Source organism: Microtus pennsylvanicus, chromosome 13 (assembly GCF_037038515.1).
Source record: "Microtus pennsylvanicus isolate mMicPen1 chromosome 13, mMicPen1.hap1, whole genome shotgun sequence".
NCBI lineage: Eukaryota > Metazoa > Chordata > Mammalia > Rodentia > Cricetidae > Microtus > Microtus pennsylvanicus.
In genome coordinates this window covers 26199142-26209854 of record NC_134591.1, presented here as the reverse complement: position 1 = coordinate 26209854, position 10713 = coordinate 26199142, and positions in this window count along the sequence as shown.

The following is a 10713-nucleotide window of genomic DNA, read 5'->3' as shown; positions in this document are numbered from 1 at the left end:
CAGTCTCTGGAATTCTTACTCAAAGGAGGGACATTGCTGGGCGAATTTCATTGGAGACCAGCATTGCTCAGCATGATTTATCCTCACAAATACATGCTGGAGAGAAAGCTCAGCCATTTAAAACTAGGCTCACAAGCAAAAAGCAAACTAGCATACTATAAGATAAGCTCGTCTATTTAAACACCCGGGGAAAAAGAAAACTTAAATAAATTAACATTCAAATGCTTAGATCATGTCTAACTTTATTAATTTTCCTTATTCACTATTACAAAAAGCATTGAAGTTCTGTTTCTTGTTTTATTTTTTTTAATTTTTTATTTATTAAAGATTTCTGCCTCCTCCCCGCAACCGCCTCCCATTTCCCTCCCCCTCCCCCGATCAAGTCCCCCTCCCTCATCTGCTCAAAGACCAATCAGAGTTCCCTGCCCTGTGGGAAGTCCAAGGAACCCCCACCTCCATCCAGGTCTAGTAAGTTGAGCATCCAAACTGCCTAGGCTCCCACAAAGCCAGTATGTGCAGTAGGATCAGAAACCCAATGCCATTGTCCTTGAGTTCTCAGTAGTCCTCATTGTCCGCTATGTTCAGAGAGTCCAGTTTTATCCCAGGCTTTTTCAGCCCCAGGCCAGCTGGCCTTGGTGAGTTCCCAATAGAACATCCCCATTGTCTCAGTGTGTGGGTGCACCCCTTGCGGTCCTGAGTTCCTTGCTCGTGCTCTCTCTCCTTCTGCTCCTGATTTGGACCTTGAGATTTATGTCCAGTGCTCCAATGTGAGTCTCTGTCTCCTTTCATCGCCTGATGAAGGTTAATATTCAGGAGGATGCCTATATGTTTTTCTTTGGGTTCTCCTATTTAGCTTCTCTAGGATCACTAATTATAGGCTCAATGTCCTTTGTTTATGGCTAGAAACCAAATATGAGTGAGTACATCCCATGCTCCTCTTTTTGGGTCTGGCTTACCTCACTCAGGATAGTGTTTTCTATTTCCATCCATTTGCATGCAAAATTCAAGAAGCCCTTGTTTTTTACCAAGCATGGCATCTGGGTTGACTTTAAACATTAGCCATCGAGAAAAGAAACATAAAGTAACCACACCTGTTTCAGAAATTAAGCAGAGATTCCTAGGAGCATCCAGAACAATGGGGCTTGGAAGTGGAGTGTGGGTGGGAGCTCACAGAATAGCAACATTATAGCCCCAGCCCTGCTATTTCCACCCAGTTGGTGCCACCCGGCCCAGGCTGAGCCCCTAGTGGGTAGGATGCAGTTAGTCAGGAGGTGTCTTGTCAGCAAACCTGAAAGGAAACATTCCAAGTATTGTGACCTAGGTCCTTCAGCAGCTCCATCCAGTACTGGCTGTGTACCAAAGGTAGGGATGTGGCATCAGAAACTTTCTGAATGACAAGCAAGAACCACAAGCCCTTAATGTCCGTTTTCTCAGCCAGGTGCAAGAAAGCCAGTGAATTCTCAGAGCTGCCCCTATGACCCCATCCAGGATAGCACCCCGATCCAGAACGATGTAAGAAAGGCAGGAAGGTAACTGCATCCCCAGAGCTTGCTCTAGAACTTTCTACTTGTCCTCCCAAGTTGGTAAGGAGGCTAGGAAACTACCAAAAGTCAAGGGCTGGGGAATTGGAAATACACAAATAAAAAAACTTGTCCAGGCAGGGATGGAAGCCTGGTAGCAGGTGGGATCAGTGTTTACCCTCAACAGACCCATCTGGTGTACCTGCCTCTTAGCCAGAGGCTATACAGGCCCTGAATCACAAGCTACAGGCTTCTGTGTACAGCCCTGAGTCCTAGTCTGCAGCCTCAAGTGGACCAAGGTCTCCACTCACCAGTGCATCCTGGGAGAAGGGCAGTTACAAAGTTGGAATGGAAGACAGTGGGCTCCTTTCTGGGGGCAGATTTTGTTTGATTTTCTGTTTCCCTTAATAAATGAAGAACCATGTCACGAACAAGAATAAATCAGTCATTCGAAACAAAGAACAAAAGTATTTGTTTTAAAAACTTAGTGAGCTAAATTTTAACAACTTTATCAAAGTCCAATGTAACCAACATAGAAATTAACTCCGTAAGTTACAATTTGATAACTTCTCTTTTTCTCCTGGAGATAAAGTCTTGTTATACATCCAATGCTGCTGAGAAAATGTTCATGCTCCTGTCTCAGCCTCCTGAGTACTGGGCTTGCAGATGTATGTACTACGCCAGGGTTACTAGGTTCTAGGTTTCAAACCACCAGCACAATGTAAACAATGAAACCTCACATCTCCCAACTCTTTCCCGCCATCATGGCTTTCTCCCATTCTTTCTCAGGCAGCCACTGCTCTGCCTTCTGCCACTGTAACTGGTTTCCATTTCCTAGAACTTCAAACGAGTGGACTCATAGAGTATGAGCTCTGTCTTTAGTCTATAACTTTACACTCAGCAAAACTATTTTGAGTTTCCCCCCATATTACTGCTTATATGAGCAAAACATTTCCTTTTTAAGCAGTGAGTAATATTCCATGTATGGCTTTTCTGCTGCCTGTTTACCTTATCATCTATTCATTATATTTGGCTTGTTTCCAGCTGGTCTTTTACTTCTTTTAAAAACAGGGCCACATGTCACAAGGGGTAGGGTGGTCTCCAGATCACCAAGTAGCAGAGGATGACGTTGAACTTTTGATCCCTCTGAATGCTGGATTTATGTGCATGGACCTTGGATTCATTGCTCAGGTTTTTAGGTTGTGCGTAAAGTTTCTAACTATCACATATCTTTACCAACATTTGAGTCAGGGAGTCTTTTTAATTTTAGAATCCTCATAAGTGGACTTTCATTGTGCCTAATTTTCGCTTTTTAATAATGATTCTGAGACCCTTTTCATGTTCTTTCATGAACCTATGGTAGCATCTGGGATCAGATCTTTTGTTCTGTTTTTATTGGGTTGTTTTCTCATTATGAACTTCCAAAAGTTCTTTGTATTTCTACAAAAAAGTCCTTTATTCATCATCTCTCCCAGTTTATAGCTTATAATTACATCAATTTAGGAATCTTAAAAGAATGACTAGTTGAAAAATATTTGAGTAGAACTCTAAGTAGATCTGATGTGGGAGTTCCCTGTATGTGTGGTGTAGGAGGTCCTTCTATGTGTGGCTTTCATTGGTTGGATAAAGAAACTGCCTTGGCCTTTTGATAGGGAAGAACTTAGATAGGCAGGGAAGACAGAACAGGATGCTGGGGAAAAGGGCACTGTGGCAGACGCCATGGTTCTCCTGCCTGAGATGGATGCTGGTTAGACTCATGCTGGTAAGCCACAGTCAAGTGGCAATACACATTAATAGAAATGGGTTAGATCAAGGTGTGGGAGTTAGCCAATAGGAGGCTAGATTATGGGCCAGGCAGTAATTTAGTTAATACAATTTACGCATGATTATTTTGGGTGTAAGCTAGTTGAGCGGTGGGACACAGCCCGCTGCTCCTCTTACTACATATGTGCTGTAATTACCATTAATGAATAAAGAAACTACCTTGTTCTGTTGAGGCAGGGAAGATGGAACTGAATTCTGGGAGGAAGAAGGCAGAGTCAGAAAGACACCGTGGAGCTGCCAGAGTCAAACATACCAAATCTTTGCTGGTAAGCCACTGTCATGTGGCAATATACAGACTAATAGAAATGAGTTAAATTAATATGAGTTAGCCAGTGGGAAGCTAGAGCTAATGGGCCAAGCAGTGCTCTAATGAATATGGTTTCTGTGTGATTATTTCAGTTCTGGGCAGCTGGGACAAACAAGCAGCCTCCCTCCAACAGATTGGTGCCAAGCTAAAATCCACTTAAAAACCTGAGAGAGCTTAATTCTAGACACCAAAATACAGAGTTTAACACAGCTTCTTGCTGTTTGCTGGCGACTTGCTGCAACTCCTTTAAGAGAGATTTTCCTGACTCAGCTGCAGCAGAAAAAAAGCAGCAGTTTTGAAATGCCTGCTTTCTGGGCTGTGTTTGGAGACAGAGCATTTGGATGTGGTTTGTGAGCAAAGTGCTAAGGCTTGATTTGTGGCAAAGAGGTCCTGCTGAGTGCCTGGAAGTAGGGCAGTGTGGCTCAGAGGCACAAGTGGCTCTGCCATGCTGGGCTGGGTGGGGCAAGTACTGATTTACCATATTTGACCTAGTAACAGTGCAGCCTAAATTTTAAGAAGCACTTACCATTTTAAAAAGCACTTCTAGACATTAAATAATTATAGATATACAATAAAGACAAATCCAAATGAGTCACAGTGTTGGATAAATGTATGTAGGCCTGGGAGAGAGAGAAGAAAAAGAGTATAGAGAGTTATAAAAACAAAGTAAATCATTTTTTTTAAAAAACAAAGTCTTTAAAGAGACAGAGTAAGATAGTCATAATTAAAAGGAATAAAGAAAAATGAGCCACGTAAAAATGAAAAATTCACAGAGAGTCTGGATTATGTGTATTATTGAGTTTTCTTTGAATTTTTTTTTTTTTTTTTTACTGTGAAGGAGTTAAGTACAGAGAAACATTTGATTGTATGGGCTGCTAAGTTAAACCAACATAAAGGTATCTTGATTCCAAAATTTTAGTCTAAGGATATGTTGCTTTGGAAAAGAGGTTCTTCTTTTGTTATCACAGAAGATGAGAATCTATGGATTACTTCTAGAACCAATATGGTTTAATAGAGCACGACCCCCTGAAAGGTCACCGTGAATACCCTCAAAAAATAAATTTACCCAACTGCTGAGTGAGATGAACCTAGCACACAGGATACACCATAAAAGACCTGATCCATAAAGCCCCCAAACAGCAAGAAGCAGTATGGACAGAAGAACTATGCCCATATTCCCAAATGTTGTTTATAAATGTCCTTTTACATTTAAAGGGGGATATGCTATAGATATTTGCATTGGTATGGATCTTGGTTTATTGATACAAATTTAAGGTCAATTTTGTTATATGTATATATATTTCTGCTCTTGATTAAGGTATTGTGTTTGTGTAACTCATTTAAAAATGTAATGTATAATTAAGAAATAAAGGTAAATATAGAGTCATCTATATTCTGCAGGACACAGAAGAAAGTGACTGACAAACTGCCAATATAGGTGGAACTGTCTTTGAAATTTCCTGCTTCATGGAAAAGTCTGCTGGATACTATGGGCCTGTAGGCTGAAGATGGGTGCCCCAATTATACAATTATACAAAAGAACTTTGGGTGACTGTCCAGACATTGAGATGTCTCTGTCAATTTTAGAGTTTTGGAAGTTCCTTACAATGTACTTCTTGTTTACTTAGGTAATATTATATCCTTCTGGAGTCTTTGATGGAGTTGAAGAATAGATAGTAATAATATAGTTTTCATTATTTATGATAAAAGATAAGATAGTTATAAATATTGTAACTGTAATTTTTATTTGATACCTGTTATATGTTACTATGTTAAATTTAAAGCCTTCTTTTTTATTTAAACAGAAACAGGGAGGTGATGTGGGTGTCCCCTCTATGTGCTGTAATTACCATTAATGAATAAAGAAACTGCTTTGGCCTGTTAATAGGGCAGAGCTTAGATAGGTGGGGAAGATGGACCTGAATTCTGGGAGGAAGAAGGCAGAGTCAGAGAGACACCATGGAGCCGCCAGAGTCAGACATGCCGAATCTTTGCTGGTAAACCACTGCCACATGGTGATATACAGATTAATAGAAATGGGTTAAATTAATATGAGTTAGCCATTGAGAAGCTAGAGCTAATGGGCCAAGCAGTGCTTTAATGAATATGGTTTCTGTGTGATTATTTTGGTTCTGGGCAGCTGGGACAAACAAGCAGCCTCCCTCCAACATAGATCTAAGAAGTAACTATGAAATCTCCACCAAACACCAAGTCACAAGATTTTCCTTCTGTTTTCTTTTAAAAAATATTATACACATGGGTTTTACATGGTGTTAAAATTGGACATTATCATACATAAACAATAGAAACAGAATCAATATTTGCCAATGAATCCTGGACCATCCTATGTAACAAGCCAATGTAGCATAGCAGCTAAGATCACTACCCACAGGTAGACCAAACTTCCAATCTCCACTTCAACACTCACTCGTTCTATGACTTGGCTGAATCATTTGCAGATCTGACCATGTTTCTGCACTGACAAAGTTATGAGAAGAAGCATTCCCAGAGTTTTGGTTGTTCCTGAGCATCACAGAGGAAAGCACTGGAAAACAGAAGCCGCTAACTGGTCAGTACCTGAAAAGAGAACAGAATAAGGACAGTGTCCTTGGCACAAAATCACAAAAGAGATTGCTGCTAAGATGTGGTGGCTCACTCCTGTAATCCCAATGCTCAGGAGGCTGAGATAGGTGCATCATGGTGAGTTTGAGGTTAGCCTAGGCTACAGAGTGAGCCTTTTCCAACCTGGGCTGCAGTGTGAGGACTTGTCTAAAAACCCAAACAAATAAAGCAGAACCAACAGCCAACTTCCTTCTGCATGGCCGAACAACCTAGATACCTGCTTTGGAATAGGACAAAGGTTACATTAAAGAAATATGGTGGTAGCCACATGGTGGTGGTGCACACTTTTAATCCCAGCACTCAGGAGGCAGAGGCAGTCAAATCTCTGTGAGTTCAAAGCTGGCCTGTTTTCAGAACAAGTTCCAAGACAGTCAGGGCTACACAGAGAAACCCTATATCGAAAAACAAAAATAAAAATGGTCCCCAAAACAAACACAAACAAAAAAGATGATGCAAGGCAGAGTCTTAACCTACTGTTTGGCTTTCTGAATGAAGTGGTTACAGAAAGATGGCCCAGCTTCTGTAGAGAAGTAGATGCAGTGTAGAAGGAGTTGCGGATTGCATTCCTGCCACCTGGCTCCCGGCCGCCTGGCTAGCTTATGCCCCAAAATAACAACACACAAACTGTATTTATATACACACTGCCTGGCCCATTATATCTATCCTCTTCTTGACTAACTCTCATATCTTGCTTAACCCATATTTAGTAATCTGTGTAGCACCACGAAGTGGTGTCTTACCGGGAAAGATTCAGCATGTCTGACCTGGCTGCTTGCTCCATTGCATCTAACGAGAGAGGAGAGGTATGGCGTCTGGCTCACTTCCCTTCTTCCCAGCATTCTGTTCTGTCTACTCCACCTACCTAAGGGCTAGCCTATCAAATGGGCCAAGGCAGTTTCTTTATTAACCAATGACCTTCCTCCATCAATGCAGGACTGAGTCAGCTGCCAAGGAGTGATGACAGAGGCTGAGAGTGTGCCTAGGCAGTCACAGCGAATGGTTGTTCCTAATTAATATCCCCATAATACTAAAAGAATAGATGAACTGCTGCAAAGTACTATGGAAAGAGATCTTGGGGTAGCTTTAAGTAGCTTGTTGGTGCCTGTGAGATGGGGTGATTGACAGCAGTCTTAGGTCCTGCACTATCCCAGCAACCAGGGAAAGCAGTCTGTGCTGTAGGATTAGAGGTGGGGAAGTGTGAACCCTAATAATTCTAAGGGGTGGAAGTAAACACAAAAACTGAACGTCATTGTTGTAAGACAGGAATCGGCTCTTACAGAGGTATTTCTGGCTGAGGGAGGAGAAATTAATTAAAGAGTCTCTGCTCTTGCTGCCCAAGCAAGTAAGAGAGGGGAAAAAATAACAGAGGGAAGATGGATGAATGGATGGATGGATGGATGGATGGATGGATGGATGGATGGATGGGCATAGAGAGGAAGGAAGGGAAGGAGGTAGATGTGGCTGGGTGGGTAAGTACCCAGTCTCCATCTTCAGCCACTACATGTAGTTTCTCCGAGGGATCTGTGGTGACAGCATGCGTTGTCATTTCCTCATGCTTCTGTTTAGTCTGGAGCCCATCTTTCTACTGTGGTCTATTCTTTAAGGCCCTCATCTGATGCTCGTTAGGAGGAGTAACACTGTGAACATGTCCCCAGGGGAAACACAACAGAAGTGTTTCAACAATGGAAAAACAAAAATCTCCTTCCAAAGACAAGACTATACATATCCTGAACCAACTGGCCACCATATAAACAGGCAACTGGAAGTTTGTGATATACATTTCAGGAGATGGCAGTCACCACCTAGAGTTCATTTTGTTAAAATTCTGGGCTAGGAAAACACAGGTTTACCTGGTTCCTCTATCCTCAGCCCCTTCATAGACACCTGTTGTTCCGGCCACTGCTCTAAATACTGTGAGCCTCTCTCATCCGTACATTTTATTGCTTAATCTGCCCAAGAGCTGTGTGCTTTTCACAAAAGAAACTTGTGCTTACAAAGGTGTAAACTTGCCAGGTCCTCACTGTGAGCATAAGACACAACAGAGCCTTCTTGGACTCTGTAATCTAGTTGAGGAAGGTGGACCTGAGTAATGATACCCCAAGGTATGTGTCACTGTAGACATACATTAACGCAGTGTGACTCCCACAGGAAGCTCTGGGAAAGCCTTTAAAGAATGAATAGAACTCTGGCAGGTAAATGCTGGTCTGTGAGAAGGGAAGGGGAAGTGGAACAGCCATGTAAAGTAAAGGGTGCAAGATTCATAGAGGTGCAGTGACAGAGAGTGGCTAGTTGGGTCAGGTAGCAGCATTTCTCTGGGAGAAAGACTTAAGTCTTTGTAGGGCCCATGGGTCTACCCCTCCTCCCGGGGTTCATCCCCAGGACAGTTAGGGCCAGACATTTTGTTGCATTTTCCAGTTATCCTGCGCTCCCTCTGCCACACTGGTGGTTAGCCATTGTTTACTTCACCTTGGGCGTGGTAATTTCCCACCTGCCTGGGGCGGGGGATTCCATTGTGCAGCAGCTAGGTATATAAGGTATTTCTTAAGCTTAAATAAACGGCCTTTGGCTTATCTCCTTTCAAAGGACCCAGGTTTCTTGTGTGTTCTTTTAATCTCCAGGCCCTTGCCTGGCTCGCGAACAGTTCAGTGGCACGCAAATTGTACCAAGAGTAACACAGGTGTTACATGTCCGAAGAAATGCTGTCTTGGGACTGGAGAGATGGCCCGGTGGTTAATAGCAAACACTGCTCCTGCAGAGGACCTGAGTTCAGTTCCCAGCACCTATTTCTGTAAGCTCACAACTGCCCTTAAATCCAGCTCCAGGGGACCAGAGTCCTCTAGCCTCCCCCAGCACCTGTACTCGTGTGCACTCAGACACACGTCATTAAAAATAACATGCATACTAAAAAGAGGAAGAAATGCAGCCTCTCACGAATCTCTGTCTGGGCTGAAGGAGGGGAGAGCAGGAAGTAGGGAGGCAGGATGAAGCTATCTCCATACCACTGGCCAGGCTTAGGGAGCATGCGCACCACTGAGTCTTCCGAGGAAAGGGAGGAATTTCACTTCCCATCTCGACTGATTTCCCATAAGTTATTCTTGTACATATTCCTTGAAAAATACGAGGGTTCCCTGATGGACTGGAAAGGTTTGGTTGTTGTTAGTTGGTTGGTTCATTGCCCTGTTTTTCATCTGGCACTAAGATGGAACCTCAGATGCATCGGAAAGATGTAAGCCAAGTTGTCAAGTGAGGACACAGTGGGCTGCTGTGGTGACGATGCAGACTGGGTTGGGGTGGCTTTGCCTCACACCAGTGCTAGAGAGTGTGAATGCAGGAAGTCAGCAGGAGTTCTAATGGATAGGATTGTACTGGATGGGGAGACAATGACACCCAAGTTTTAAATCTAAGTAGCCGTTTAGAATGGGGTGACCTCACTATGGGAAATCAGGCAATGGTCTAGGAAGAAAGGTAGTAAGCTTATTTTAAACAGTTTCAATTGGAAGTAATGATAAGACTTACACATAGCAATATCCAGAAACCGTTCCAAAGTCAGCGCTGGTACTCAGAAGAGAACTGGTATTAGCGAGAGCAGAGAGAGAAAGTCCACAAAGGCAAGAAGCTATGCATGGTGGATGTTTCTGCTGAAGGTAGGTGTGAGGAGGAGCTGACCAAGGGCAGGCCTCTGAGGAAGCAGAGGGAGGAAGCTTCAAAGAGACAAAAGTCACAGCTGCATGCAGAGCTGGAAAAGAGAAGGGGGGGAGGAGAATGAAGATGTGTTTGCTGATAAAGGAATCTTCTCTGGCAGATTCCTGCCCTCCCAGCTCGAGTCCTCCCAGAAACTCCTATGTCGCTGCTGGGGCTGGGGCGCAGATGGCTTTGGGGACACTCACCTGTGTCTGCTTGGGCATCACAAGCTCAACTAATGCTCAGTTGCTCACTTGCTATAAGCCAACACTGAGGAATAGTCAAGGGGCCTCCAGGAACCCTGAGAACATTTTTCAGAGTGTTGGGAGGCCAAACTGTAAGGTGCATGGAGCAAGAGGGTGATGGGGAACGAGAGCGAGAGCAGGCTCTGGATGGTGATAGCAGAAGAGATTTGAAAATGTGTCCCCACCCCTCCTCCCAGACAAGGTCTCCCTCTGTTCCCCGGGCTGCCCTGGAACTCGTTGTGTAGTTCAGGCTGACCTTGAACTTGCGATCATCTTCCTGCCTCAGCTTCTGGAGTGCTGGGTTTGCAGGTGTGAATTGGAAATGTTCTTAGACTGCCTGTGTGTCGGAGAGACAGGCAGACGGGGCGACAGCTGGCAGTGGGTTTGAGAAGTGACTGAGGCGACAGGGGAGCTTGCTCCTGGCTGAGGGCACGGAATAGCGGGACACTTCAAGAGGCAGACATAGTGACAGTTATGAGGAAGGAAACCATGGCCCAATAAGAAAATTTGCTGA